This window comes from Sminthopsis crassicaudata, chromosome 3, assembly GCF_048593235.1.
Source record: "Sminthopsis crassicaudata isolate SCR6 chromosome 3, ASM4859323v1, whole genome shotgun sequence".
NCBI classification, from domain to species: domain Eukaryota; kingdom Metazoa; phylum Chordata; class Mammalia; order Dasyuromorphia; family Dasyuridae; genus Sminthopsis; species Sminthopsis crassicaudata.
Window position 1 is genome coordinate 366,725,780 of NC_133619.1, and position 15,517 is coordinate 366,741,296.

Here is a 15,517-nt window from a genome sequence, read left to right on the forward strand (position 1 = left end):
ATTCAAATTACAGTCCCAATGATTACCCTTTATTCTGAAAGATATTATTCATTTGCTTTACTACTTGTGTGTTATTCTGGAAGGAACTCTAGCTTTTGGTTAAGAAAACTTGGGTTCAGATTTTGCTCCTTACTTCTGTGTGACTTTGTATAGATTAGGTCTCCTTTCTGGGCCTCAATTTTCTCTCATATGAAAAATAAGGATTTTTCATATTAGATAGCTTGGATTAGATGATCCTCAATATCCTTACAAGCTCTAAATTTGTAATCCTATATCCCTTTTTGGCCTCTGATGGATCATTTCATTTCCTTGAGCTTCAATTTCCTCATCTGTAAAATGAGAGTATTAAAATAGATGTCTTTAAGTTCCAAATCCCATGATCTTCTGTGATGATCTTAATAACAATAAATTATGCTTTGTAGTTATGCTATAAAAAGTCCTCTGGCATATGTGTTTTCTTATTCAGTCATCTTAATAGTTCTATAGGATAATGTTAGTATAGTTTACCCATCTTTTATAGATGAGACTCAGCAAGGGTAAAGGGCTTGCCCATAGATCTTTCTGATTCCATCAAAAATATACTTTATTAAACAATTCCCCAATCTAGAAGTCCTTTCAGTGAGAAGGGGAAAATAATTCTTTTAGAATGATCAGTTGACCAAGCATTCCAATGAATTGGACTATGGTCAAGTTGGAAGGATAATAAAAAGATAAGCATGTCCCTTTTTCAAGAAAGACATACAAATTCAAGAAGCATTTCTTCACATCTCTCCTTCATCAAAGTATTACTTCAATGTTTCATAATAAGGAGGAGGTGATCTGGATTTCTTCAAGACTATGGCATCAGCTCACAAGTTCTGAAAAAGATGGAAAGGCTTTAACAAAGCTTAGGTCTTAAGTCTAAGGCTGACTTAGAGACTAAAATCAAAGATGATATAGTACTGATAATGTATTACTATTATTTAATTCAATTCAACAAACATTTATTAATTGTTTATTATGCACCAGGCACTATACTAAGTGCTGGGGATACAAAAACCAGCAAAAGATAGTCTGTTCCCTTAAAGAGCTTAAAAACTTCTTTTCCTTTTCCTCTTCTTTCTCCTTCTCCTCTTTCTTCTCATTTTCCTTCTCCATGTACTGCTGTACTATTACTATTAGGTAATAGCAACTTAGTTAACTAAAATGTTTAGAGCCTCTATGTCAAAGAAATTGTTGATATTTTGATCATGAGAGCCTGAATCAGGAGTCATGGTGATTTGAGGCTCTTTCTCTATTTTATCAAGGTTTTAGAAATTTGTGAAGTACTTTTCATATGTTGTGTCATTTGATCCTCATAATCCTGGGATAGATAGGTTTTGTTGTTAAACCCATTTTATAGGTGAGGAAATTGAGATTCATAAAAGTTCAATGTTCTGGGCAGAACATATATGTCTGAGGCAGAATGAGGTCTTTCTGTGAGGCTGCTCCATCCACCTCTTTACAATTCCTCTGGGCTATTGTGATTGAATGAATGGGTATGATTTTATTTAGTATGGTTTGATCCTTCTATATAAGATTTTAAAATATAACTAAAACAAGATCATAATGGTGGTAAAAGAAAAGCATCATAGTATGTCAGAAAGAACACCAGCCAGAAAAAAATAAGGAAACCAGAATTTGAATCCTATCTCTGTCATTAAATTAGATGTATGATCTTGGACAATTCACCTAGATTCTTCTTCTTCTTCTTCTTCTTCTTCTTCTTTTTTTCATCTATATAAGCATAGTCCCTTACATCTGTATTACAGCTTCCAAAGAATTTTCGCACATGTTCATCTAATTTGATACTTGCAAAGTATTTAACTTACCTATGATCACATAGCTAGGAAGTAGTAAAACAAGAACTAAAAAATCTAGGGCTTAGACAAGATGAGTTTGCAAATCCTTTCCAGGTCTAAAATTTCATAGTTTCCATGACTCATATTATATTTCGTATCAAATTGTTTCATCTTAGTTTGAAGGGCCATTACCAATCTCTTTTTCTCTTCTCTTCCTTACCTCTTTGACTTTATGCCCTTCACTTCAGACAAAGAAACTTTTCAGATCTCATTTTCTCTTCTATTCCCATTAGCAGCTGCCTAGCCACTCCTTTATTTCAAAGACTTCTCCTGTCTCCTTTCTTCTTCGTCTCATGCCCCATTTCCATCATGCTATCACACCTCTGACTTCTTCTCATCTCTCTTTCTCTTCCAATATGGTTATTGAAAGTTTGGAGGAACCTTAGAAATCATCTTGCCAATCCTGTGATTTTATAGATGAGAAAATTAAAGAAGATAAAGTGGAAGGTTTGCCTAAATTCACACAGCCAATAAATGATTAGAATCCAGATCCCCTGATAATCAATAATCTTTTTATTATGCTATGTTGCCTGCCCATTGAAAAACAAAAGAATTATATTTGGTTTTCTATGTGTATAAAAATTAACAACAACAATTGTCCAATATTGGGTGTAGGGATTTTGATGGCTTTTTGGGATTAAATAATAGGTTAGTTTGAGCTTTAACACTTTCTTAACTGGTGGCTGTTTTTAGGCCTACAATGTTTTTGAATGTGTTTCATTATCCTCTAAGGAAATTATAACCCCTAATAACCCCCCAAATGACCCCAAAATAGCTGGGGGGTTTTAATCTAGCACCCAAAGTAGTAGGCTAACACTCTAGTCCCAAAAGTAGTTATTTGAAGGTTCAATACCAACTTAGAAGGGAGTTTCCAGTAGGGTGTCTAATGAATCTGTGTTATTTAAACTTTTTTTTATTTTGTTGATGTTTGGGAAGTGGCAAAAATGTCATCTTTGTCAAATTCTCAGATGATATCAAACTAAAATGAACTGCTACCAGGTTGGAGAGCATTGTCATGTTCCTCACCCAAAAATGAAATTTAATAGGGAAAAATATTATAATTGAATTAAAAAATCACAAGATATAGCATACAGGCAAGGTATGGACAACCGCAGTTCATAAAAGACCAGGAGATTTTAGTGGACTACAAACTCCATACCAATCAACACTATGATGTAGCAATCAAAACAACTAATGCAGTTTTGGGTTACAATAGGAAAAGCTTAATTTCAAGGCAAAAAGATAACAGATCCACTGTGCTCTGCACTGGTTAGATCATATCTTGAGGACTGTGTTCATTTTTGGATGTCAAATATCAGTAGGGCATTAATAAGCTGGTGTAAATCACAAGAAGCAAAGCCAGGATGATTAAAAAAACTTCAAAATTCATATCATATGGGGACTCCTTGAAGAAACCAAGGATTAGATTAGCCTATAAAAGAAGGGATTGAGGGTTGGGTTGAGAAGGAAAGGAGTTGTGACCTGAAATGTCTTCTCTTGTTGTTTTGTATTATTAAATTGTGTATACATCCATCTATCCATAAGCATGTGTATGTTCTCTCTCCAAATAAAGTGTTGCATCTTCAAACACAAGGATTATACGATAGCATTTTCTTTGTTTCTTAGCACAAATGACAAGTAGCAGGCTGGAACTTGAACCCCAGACTTCTGATCCTATTTGGGAATATAGAAACAACATATGTTATACAAACTAATTTTTTTCTCAATAAACATGAATTTATATTAGGATGATGTTAATACTCTCCTTTGAATTAACAAATATTTACTGAATGAATCAATTCAACATCAATTCTTAATTCTTGCCAGAAACTAAAGCGTATTTAATTTGATAAAGGGTAAGACAGAACATTGTAATGAATAGGACTTTGGACTTTAAATCCTCTGAACCTGCTTACTAATTGTGTTCTCTTGACCAAGAATTTAACTTCTTCAAGAAACTTTTTCTCTCCAATCTTGCCACAGCTTGTGCCTTGCTTCTAAGATTATCACCCACTTACTCTGCATAGATCTTTTATGTGCATCATTATTGGCATATTGTTTCCCCTTCCCATATTAGAATGTGAGTTCTTTCAAAGCAGGGATTATATTTGTCCTTTCTTTGTATGTTCTATACATAGCACAATACCTGGCACATAATAAGCACTTAATAAAAGTTTGGTTTTTTTTATGATGATGATGATGACATAGAAAGAGTTAAATAGCTAAGAAGAAATTAATGAAGCTATTATAATCTCCTATTTCCTTGAAATGAGGTTGGTTCCCTAAGATATGGGGTGGAACCAAATTTTTATGCTCTATAGGGATAAATAAATGTTTGCTTCCAATGAAAGAGAGGATCGAATGAGAATGTGTTACTTGAAATGAAATTTATATGCTTTTAGCCAAGAAACATTTCTTCACACACTGTCAGGACCTTAGAGCAACCATGCTGGGATTTGGGAAGGAAGGAGAGGAAGTGTTAATCAGAACTGGGGTCAGATCTGGAGACAATTCTGAAATTAAGTATTTAAGGTCTTTGGGCTCTTTTCTCTTTCTCAGCTGGAGAGCTTTAGCTTTGGTCTATCTATTCCTCCTGTCCCTTAGCTTGAACCAGGAGGCTTCCCCTGCTCTTCCTGACTGATCTTGTGTTTTCCCCACTTTGGCTTTGACAGCCTAATGTCAAGCAGTTCTCCTGTGCTCCTCACTTCATTTCCTTCTTGCTTCCTCCCCGTATTTCAGTCTCCCCATCATAACCTTAGCCTAGTGACCTATTCCTGATTTAAATTAACCCTACTGTTGCCATCAGGATTTAAAGGCCTGGAATTGATCCAATCCCATGGCCTCAGGAGAACAGATTCTGAGACAATGTGTTTGTAGGAAAAAGAAGTAATTTATTTCCCCCCAGAAAAAAAATCTCTTTCTGTACTCAGTCCTCAAGATAGGTCTAGACTTACTTTACAGAACCATGGCCACAGGGGAGACCATCCAAATTCCCAGCTTTATCATATTTAATATTCTCACACAGACCCTGGCAAAGAGGTGAGCAAGGTAGCCTAAAGCACAACACCAACAGGGAAGAAAAAAGGGATACTTTTCAATATTACTTTTTATAAGTGTGTCTATTTTTAATACAAGAAAATTTTGCTTTCTTCAGCACATGGACTTTCTCACAAATCCAATGAAGGCTCCATGCCTAAGGTAGAGAATAGTGTAGAGGAAGTGTAATTTTTAAACATGGCCCACAGGGGACAAATGCCTTGTCCCAGCTCTACATATACATTGCCAACCTCAATTGCCTTACATGTAAGAAAGCTCTGCTTGCTTCCTCCTTGATACCTGCTTAATAAGGAAAAATAGGATTTAGAAATGGAAAAGACCTAAGAGGTTATCTAGTTTAATGTCCCTTTTTTACGGATAAGGAAACTAAGATCTAGAGTTGTTGAGTGAGTGCAGTCATGACATACAAATCCAAATTTTTTGACTCCAAATACAGAACTGTTTCCACTGTCCAAAGACATTTTTGAGAGAAATCAAAACAAAACAAATAAACAAAACAAGGCATTTTCTCTAGGAAGTAGGTGTTGAGTTTTGAGATAATTCTATCTTAAAGAAGTATATTCAGAGGTAGGTGCTGGACTTTCTCTTCAATCATCCTACGGTCAGCAATAGAGCAAGGAGAGAAGTTAATAATTACAACTACTGAATCAAAAAATATCTCCAAAATACATTCAGCAGGAAGGATCCATGTCCCATCTCAATACCCCACAAGCCTATAGAGCTTTTTCAGGCAAGAAGCTTTCCTGATTGTAATCCTATAATGCATAAAACCCTTCAATTTTCTTCATACTTCTTAATTAGTACTGTACAGAAGCCAGCATGGCATAATGGCATAAATGGTACATTTTAGAATAAGTGGTCCTAGGTTTTAAACCTGGTTCAACTGCTTACTAGTTATATAGCTTTAGGAACATATACTTTACCTTCATATGCCTCAGTTTCTTCATAAGATAGGAGAATAAATATTATCAATTAATTAAAACTTTATACTAAGACTAATTACACAGTCAGATAGTATTGGAATTGGAAGAGACCTGAGAGGTCACTTATTCCAATCAATTCATTTTATAGAGGAAAGCAATTTTTTTTTAATTGAAATAAATCAGCCCTTGGTTTCCTCACCCATACTCTAATGCTTTTGTCACCATATCACACGTCAATCCCCTCCCTCTTTTTTGTAATAATTATATAGTGATGGGGCAATGTACCTGTCAATTTTCTTTTACATTTCATATCTAAGATTCATAACATAGCTATGAGGTAGGTGTAAGGATGATCTCTTCTCATCCTCAATTCTACAGAACAGGAAATTGAGACATAAAAAAGGTTAAATGACTATCTTTAGTAGTCAAATCTAAAGGAAAAAAAAAACTGTTCCTTCTCTACATGTTGCATTTGTCTTCAGAAAGGTAATAGTTCAGGAGTGGTTGAACTAGGTCTAAGCGGGTTCAATAGGAGATGATTTCTTGTGGCCCTCAATTAGTAACTCAAACAACTGAACTGAAAAAATTATATCAGTATCCCTTCTTTGCTCCATCAGAGCCTCTCCATTGCAGAGAACAAGCCAATCACATAAGCTCACACCAAATTGTCCTGAGGTGTTGGACAAATGGGGCTGGTGGGGACCTCTGATAAGATTGCCAAAATCAATTTTAATTGTGCCCTCATGACAGGATAAAATGTTTTTGTTTTAATATTGTTTCGATAAAAGGTATTGTAATATTTAAAATGTCTTATTGATCTCCCTGCCACCACAATAAATCCTGATGAGGATTTGAGAGCTTCACCACAATTGATGGGCTTACTGCCTAGGGACTGTGAGAAATGGTTTACCTTCGGCCTCATCCCCACAAGACACAGACTCTGAGGCTGGTCCAGCACTTGTACTCCAACATCAAAGGGAAGATTCGATGATCCCTAAGCAGACACAGGAGAACTTGAGAGCATTTTTTTTTAAACAAAGGAATCAAAATATGAAACTGAATCACCTGCTCATGTTTTATTATGCTCCGTTTTGAATCAATACAAGACCCCTCGATGATGATTCCTCACCCTGAAAGGGAATACTCTTTTTTTTTTTTTTCCTCCAGGCATAAACTGAATAAGGCTTCTTAAGTAAAACAGATGTTACAGTTTTGTGTGATGGGGGCTTCCCACCCCCAAAGAAAGGAGAGCCCTGCAAGAAAAGCCCAAATCTGGTTGGCAAACTCCAACATTAGTGATTCTTGAGCTTTAACTCACAGAAGTTTTCTTTTGTGTTTACGGGGGTGGGAAGAGGTTGGGGAGATCATTTTTTTTTTTTTTTTTTTTTTTAAGGCAAGCCTGTTACCAAAGGATTTTAAGATACAGCAGAGATGTGAAAGGCATAGAAGATTTTCATTTCCTGTGTTACGGGGTGCAAATAATATCAGTATGAAAAACCTGGCAGGGAGATTTCAGATAGCAGTTTTTACATTGATAAGTATTTGTTCATTTCCTGACAACAAAAAATATAAATCTCTTCAGAAATTAAATACCCTGGCTTGTTGGAGCACTTTTTGTGACGTTCTGTGCTAGGCTGGCTCCCTTTCATCAGGAATCCACAGCCAGCATAATAATCACAGCATCAGTTATTATACTTGTATCAGTTCGGTGCGGCGAGAGGCTAATGCGGTGTATGGCCGAATTCTCCTACTTTTGTGTCACTTATTTTCTCTGTGGGCCCCGATTTGCATTTTAATGGAAGTAGTTTATAGACTTCTCTGCTGCCTTCAGAGTGCCACAAGTGGCATCATTAAGTGAGCTAAGCCGGATTAATGCTGATAGTAAAGTCAGATAATACAATAACAGAGGCCTCCATTTCCATTTGCATTAGGTGAAGAGAGCAGGTCTGTCTGGTGCGGCGCGATAATTTGTAAGCGCGATATGTTGTACTTGAGAGGATAAGATTAAATTTAGTGGGTTTAACTGTCATCCCAGTAAGTCAATTACTTCATCTTTTCAGGCTTTGAATTTCTTTTATAAATAAAATAAATGGAATATTGAGCTGCTCCACAGTCATTTCGAGCTCCCATGAAGAAGAATTACACAGGCTGGGCCCAAAAAATAAAGGCTTCGGATTCAGCTCCATAAACAAAATATAAACTCCATTCAGGTGCCAGCATGGCAGCAGCGCAGAAATATTGTCCATCTCTCATATCACAAGCATGACAGATTCCATTGTGACTTTAGTTTCTCCATAATAGGAAATATTTATGTTGTGCCTGCTCCTTTCTATTTGTATCTCTTAGATTGTAGAAGGAACACACTCTCTTTCGGAGCCACGTTCTCCTCTCATCCTCAAACATCCCCCTCCCCAATCTCCTCACAAGCATCCCTGTCTTTTTGTTGGTTTCTAAATATTTAGCGTTAAGGGGCGGATATTAAGAATGACTCAAAACCCAAATGAGAAAAAGGTGAATCTGTTAGATTTCAAAAACGTATCTGATAACACAAGGTGGTGACTTTTTTTTTAAACATCTTCCTTCCCCTTCCCCAGTTCTCATCCTCCCATCTTGCCATTGAAGATGACTTCACCGAATGAAAAGTTGAGTTATCTAGTGTCACCAATGGGATCTGGATAGATGAGCTCCAATATCTTTATTTGAGAGAGAGAGGTTGGGGGGGGGGGGAGAGAGAGAGAGAGAGAGAGAGAGAGAGAGAGAGAGAGAGAGAGAGAGAGAGAGAGAGAGAGAGAGAGAGAGAGAGAGAGAAAGAAAGAAAGAAAGAAAGAAAGAAAGAAAGAAAGAAAGAAAGAAAGAAAGAAAGAAAGAAAGAAAGAAAGAAAGAAAGAAAGAAAGAAAGAAAGAAAGAAAGAAAGAAAGAAAGAAAGAAAGAAAGAAAGAAAGAAAGAAAATATCCTGGAGAATAAAAAATTGGAGTATCTAAGGTTAAGTAGTTAGATCTTTACTCCATCACCATGAGTGGGTTCTTAAAATTTTCTAGAGGCTTCTGAAATCTGATTTATCCTTCAGGGCCACCCATACCTTTTGTATCTAAGATGCAGGAGGGACATTATTCATCTTGGGCTTTAGGAGATAATAAAGAACACTAGTAGGTTAGAGTTAGGGATTACACTGGGGAAATTGGGGGAAATCCTTAGTGCTATGAAGTGAAGAAAAAGAACACTAGTAGGTTAGAGTTAGGGATTAACTGGGAAATTGGGGGAAATCCTTAGTGCTATGTTGGTGAAATTAAGTCTTAATAAATCTTGTTGAATGAATAAATAAGTGAGTTTTTCTTCACATACTACAATAGCCCTTCTGTCTCCCCTATCAACACCACTAAAATTTCTTGGAAGTAAAAACTATAATATGAAGCTATAATATTTCAATAGTTTCATTATAATATTTGAGGACTGGCAATGACTTTGGCTCTGCATCTATGTGAGTCTACTGACTCCAGTGTTTTCACTAAAAAATTATGATTTGGGGGTGAATAACTTTCTGCAGTCACACACACATATACACAAACATTTTGCTTTTAGAGGAATGACATATATTTACAATTAAATACATAAAAACACCTTGGATTTGATAGTTTCTGTGTTTGGGGGCATCATATAACTCCACTAGTTGAATTTTTCATCTACGGTATTTTTATGTCATTTCTAAACAATGTTTCTAGCCCATCTCCTTTTCCTTCACATAGGATTAATTCCTAAAATTATCTGAAGATTTATTTAAATTTTCCTTGAGTACACATTTCAATTGTTAACTCCCTATGTTCCTGTCAGAAGAGTTTCCTTGTCTAAAACATGCTTTTTCTTTTGACATTTAGCTTTAGTATAAATGAAAAATATTTGGTCAGCATCCTTCATATTAAATTGTTCTTCACAGATTTGAAGATACATACAGAGCTCAGTTTTACTCCTTTTGGGGGGGGGCACAAAAAGAATCTGCCAAAGGAAAGGAGAAAAGACTTCAAATAGAATTCATCATTTCAAGCTACAGCTCCATAACCAATTTGACTTTTAGTTGTTTTATTATTCCAATTAATCTCTTTAAGGTCTCTAAAGAGTTGGCATTTACATTTTTCATTCCCATCGTTAGGAACATTTCTCTAATAATAATATTTTCTAATGCCTATACTATTGCTGCATTTGATTTGGTGATACAGAGAGGCTATAATCAGAAACCTGAGCCTGAGTGTTCTAGATATCACTGTCCCATTTTCTCCAAAATTAGCAATGTCACGCAAGCTTTCAGATGCTGTAATTACAACCCCAGCAGAGCAGAAAAGCTCCCAACAGCCATAAAGGCTTATGCTGTTCAGAAATCAGACCGCCCTGCCTGAAATCCTGAGTATTGCTTGCTTCTTATCACCTCCGACTTCCAAAAATACTGGAGGCTTCCTCTTCTGCCCCCTTAACACACCCCAAGTTTGTTCCTGACCAAGATTTACAACTTATTCCTAAATGTTTATGCATATTAGTATTCGAAATAACCCTGAGTTTTCTTTATTTACCCAAGTATTTTGTGACTGGAATCCTTAAATTTTGCAGACTTCAGATAGAGGATTACTTGATTGGGTAATTGATCAGGACAGAACCAGAATAGGCAGCATCCTACATAATGTGATTTCAAGATCACTGCAAACATACTCCTTGAGCTCACCCCAGTCCCTAAATACCAGTCCTCACCTTCTGCTACATGCCTGAAGTGCCCATATTACTCCCTGCTTTGGATCAAGGTGTGGGAGGCCTCTGTTAAAATGTCAATGTTATCCAGGAGGGATGATACATCAATGCATTATCTTCCATTAACACCTGAACTCAGATGAATTGCTCAGGTGATCTTAAATCCCTTAGCAGGCTATGAAGGCCCTAGAATTTGAGACAAGGATGTTTTTTTTCACAGAAGGAAGAAATAGGGAAAGGTCAGGAACACTGGGGACAATATGAGTGGCCAAGCCTACCTTGCGTACAATAGTTAGAGTAGCATGTCAACTGTGGAAACAGGTCAGGAGAGGAGAACAAAGGCAAATTTGACCTCTTTGCTAATGAGTATAGCTTAGACTTACAAAAGTGTCTCTGCAGTAATGAACTGAACCAGCTACACCCATCGAAAGAACTCTGGGAGATGACTATGAACCACTACATAGAATTCCCAATCCCTAATTTTGTCCGCCTACATTTTTGATTTCCTTCACAGGAATTGTACACGATTTCAAAGTCCGATTCTTTTTGTACAGCAAAATAATTATTTGGACATGTATACATATATTATATTCAACTTGTACTTTAACATATTTAACATGTATTGATCAACCTGCCATCTGGGGGAAGGGGTGGGGGGGGAAGGAGAGGAAAAGTTGGAACAAAAGGTTTGGCAGTTGTCAATGCTGAAAAATTACCTATGCATATATCTTGTAAATAAAAAGCTGTAATAAAATAATGGGAAAAAAAGTGTCTCTGAATTGCCCAAACCATCTGAATGCACTAGCTGTAGCAGGGAAAAAAATATCTGTGGCAATTTTGCCCAAGTATATAATTATATTTTTTTTCTTTAATTTTAATTGAAAAAACCTACAATTATGTTCTGTGTAAGGTGGAAGAACAAGGAATTCAGTAGAACCCCAGATGTCAGAAGCATGCTAACCATTCCTCCATCTTCTGATAGAAAGATCTTTCTCATAGCAGCTGTATAGAAGGCAGGAGAGCTGAGTCACTTTCATAGTCCAGATGTTGTGTGATGCTGTCTGCAAAGCTCTCAGCACCATCTGATAGCTCTTTAAAAACACAAGGTATGTTTTAAAATATCATCTTCTCCATAAGCAGATATAAAGTTGTCATTCCCTTCCCCCATCCTCCATCTTGTCAATAATACAAATCTTTAGAATAAAGGAGTCTGATGGGCCCTGTGAAATCAAGGATATGAATGTATTTCATCCCCAATTCTAACAGTTTGAAAAGCTTTATTTTCTCCTATATAAAGCAGATGACAAGCTACACATTCAAAGTCAACTTTTCCTCTTTGGGCCTCAGTTTCTTTAACTGTAAAATGAGATTATTGAAGCAGCTAACTCTAAGGTGTTAACTCTTTAAAAACTGATGTGATAACTCATCAGATCCTATTATGGGCTTAATAAAAATGTTCCATACCCCCTTCACATAAATACTAGAATTATATTAGTTGGATGGATGGCTTTCATTGCATTTCATTTTCCCTGAGTCTCTGTAGAAGGATATCTCTAGTTACCTGCATCCTAGAGAAGACTGGTCACGTAAGTGACCTTGGTGCATGAAGATATAAACTCTTCAACTTTCAAAAGCCTGAGGTCTCTAGTCTTCTGAAGTACAGGAAGCTATAGGAAAAGCTCAGTAAGATTCAACGTCCCCACTGGGACCTTATTTTCATATCAACTACAATAAAGTTATTGTGATATTTTATTTAGACATTAGTATATATCGTGTAGTGCATACTTTTCATTGACTGGTATAAACATATATTCTTTGCCATAAAAATATGTTACAAAATATTTAGCTATTTTATAGTAATTTATTTTACAACAATGAACATGAGTAAATATATTTATTATTATCCTAGTAGTGTTATATGGCTAGGAATCATGGAATGCTTTAAGTACTAAAGAATCAAAAAAAATGTAGTTAACCTAAAGGGTAATGATGAAATTCATGGTAGGTATAAATAAGTTGAATTGCATTAATAATAAGGACTTGTGTATAAGAAGTCATATAAAAAGTATCATCCAGGAAATGTTCAATCAGAAAAGGAAGTGAGCTATTTATGTAGCAAGAGGGGAATAATAGATAGACATTCAGAGTATTGCTGAGAAAAAGCTGAAAAGTCTAGGAAAAAAAGTCCTCTAGTGTGTTGGATATATACTCTAAGAAAGAGTTTATTAGAACTCATGAGCTTAGAAATTGCACAGCTTGAGTATACATGAGTGGGTGGTAACATACTTTATTGTAGAGAGTATACCTATCTATAGATCCATGAAAATATTGAAGAGGGGGCCTTAGAAATCATCTGACTCAGCCTTCTGATTTTGTAGATGAGTAAAGTGAAGCCAAGAGAAAACATCTAATTCACAATCACACAGCAAAGATTATTTTAATTTTTTTTCAAATAACAACATTCATTTTCTCTCTCACCTTTCCCTCAATCCCTATTGGTCAAAAAAAAAAAGAAAGAAAAATAAATCTTTCAAATATACAAAGTAAAGAAAAACAAATTCCCACATTGGCCATGTCCAAAAATATATGTCTCATTCTGCATCTTGAGTCCATCATTCCTTGTTGAAGAGGAATTTACATAAAAAAGCATCACTTTTAACTGAAGAGCTCAGGAAAAACTTTCAGGGAGGAAGTAGAATTTGAGCCAAGTATTTAGGATGGATAGGCTTTAATAGACAGAGAGAGGAAAAGGGGCAATCCAGGTAGGGGGGATAACACTGAAGAGGTATGAAAACAAAAGGCCCATTTGGGAAAGTAAAAAGCCTATTTTAGCTATATTAAAGTGTTTGCAAAGAAGAGTGGTGGGCAAAAAAAGTCAGAAGAGTGGGCTTGGGATGGGCTGAATGTATTATGTAAAGTATTACTTAGCATTCCTATAAATATGAATGCATTCCACATCCACTCAATTCTCATCAGCTTTCTCAATAACAAATCTCTCCTTCAGCAGCTCTTTCACTGGCTTCAAAGGACACTTCTTGTGCAGACGAGATACTGTGTGAGACGATAGGAAAATTACTCAGTATAAGCAAGAGCAGCTGTGCCAACGTCCATGTTCACTCAGGCAATGCAGATGGCCCATTTACAAAGTGAATTGGAAACTGTGGATTTGATTTGTGTGACTTTAGGGAAAACCCTTTTTACCTCTTTGTGTCTCCAATTACCCAGTCTGTAAAATGGACATGATAATTTAGATCCCTTGTTCTATAAGTGAGAACTGACCAGGAAATACCCATAAAACCCTTCATTGGAAGGTGTTATGTAGATATTTCAGCAACAGACTAACTACTGGCTAATGACCATAGTAGGGAAGAGCAATTTACAGAATAATGAATTAAATTTCGATTTATTCTTTTATTCCTATAGCTAATTGCAAGTTAAAGTAAAAATTTGTGCTTTGGTTAGACATGTTAACATATGAATGTGTTAGATGAAATTGAAGTGCAGATGAAAAGATATATAGGAAATACCATCACATTTTCTGTTGCTATTAGCCTGGAAATTGAAGTAGGCCCTCTTAAACAAAGGCAAGAATAAATATATAAATATAAATACAGTTCATATATTTTCTGGTTATCTTTCCTGACTCTGGACATTGTACAGAATTTTGTCCTTAACTATAACAAAACTATATTAACCTGAGATAAAACCAAAATGGAACATTTATTCATTGTCCTTTCCTCTCTCTCTCTCTTTTTTTTCTCCAGAGGACACCAAATACATAGAAGACAATAATGTTTTTATTGTTTAAACAGCCATAATCTCAGACCAAACATATTGACTCTAAAGTCCATGTCTCTATGTGGACCCAAGGAACAGAGGGCCTAGTCTAAATTTGGGCTTCAAAATCTGTTTTCAAGTATTGATTTTGAGTGGAAACAATTTTGGTTGAATTTGGGAATTGTAAATATTCCCAAAGAGTTTTATAGCTCTTGGCCGCCTGTTTCTCAGTCTCACTATGGCTTCAACCTAGGGGGTTGTTAGATTAGAAGTAGACAGCTTTGGCATGTGGTTACTCTGAATGCCTGTAACCTCCTTTAAAACATGATCTAGAAATGTTGATATTATAAATGACTTTCCCCTTCCCCCTCAAAAAAAAAAAAATAACCAGGGTTCACAGGAGTTGGAAATAGTGTCCAATGCCAGAAAGTCTTCAAAATGAGGATTTCCATTCAGCAAGATCAGATTACCCATTTCATAACAAAGAAGAAAGGAAAATCTTCAAGCTGAAATTCATATACTTTTGGACCTGAAACAATGGGCCCAGCGGGAATCCTGGATTTATAACTCCTAAGAAGAACTAATGCTGCCCACCCCCTGGCAGGAGCCAGGGATAATTTTAGACAGGCACTTGAAAAATTCCAGTGATATTAAGGGGGCATAGAAAGTCTACAAAGAGAGAGTGAGTGTTGTACTTGTAATAAATAACATAGCAAGAAAATCCTGTCTTCAAGATCCCGTGATAATGTTGCACAGAGATGGGGAGATTCATTAAAGCAAATTGGAATTAGAAGAGGAAATAATAAAGAATACAATGGTGATACACCCAAAGCATGAGCTCTACAGAACAAGATGTATTTGTAATTGTTACAAATGCCATCCATACCAATGAAGTGATCTTTTCATTAAACTCATGACTTTTGTACTTTTTCTAATGGGATTAGAAGATTCTAGTATTTAGAATTAAAAGGTAATAATCAAATGACATAATATTTGTAAAAGTACTTAGCAAAATGTCTGGCACATAATAGGTACTATAGAAAGGCTTATTCCCTTTCTTCCCTTCATTAATTTATAAGCAACTTAATGAACACAGCTCACTTTAAAGGAGAAAAAAACTAAAGGTAGGTGAATAAAATAAATAAAC

The 15,517-nt window shown here is 35.8% G+C and overlaps 1 long non-coding RNA gene and 1 other non-coding gene across 2 annotated transcripts in view; one reads left to right on the forward strand and one right to left on the reverse strand.

Annotated features, from left to right (window-relative positions):
- The first annotated feature begins 666 nt into the window (after positions 1–666).
- On the forward strand, positions 667–771 carry LOC141565215 (U6 spliceosomal RNA). The gene has a single exon (XR_012488897.1). It is a non-coding gene; the product is annotated as a U6 spliceosomal RNA (small nuclear RNA).
- Positions 772–3,080: 2,309 nt separating this feature from the next.
- Positions 3,081–15,517, reverse strand: part of LOC141561798 (uncharacterized) — a 55,531-nt gene continuing 43,094 nt past the window's right edge. Inside the window, exon 3 of the long non-coding RNA XR_012488163.1 lies at positions 3,081–3,554. This is a non-coding gene — a long non-coding RNA (uncharacterized LOC141561798). The remainder of the gene's footprint in view (positions 3,555–15,517) is intronic.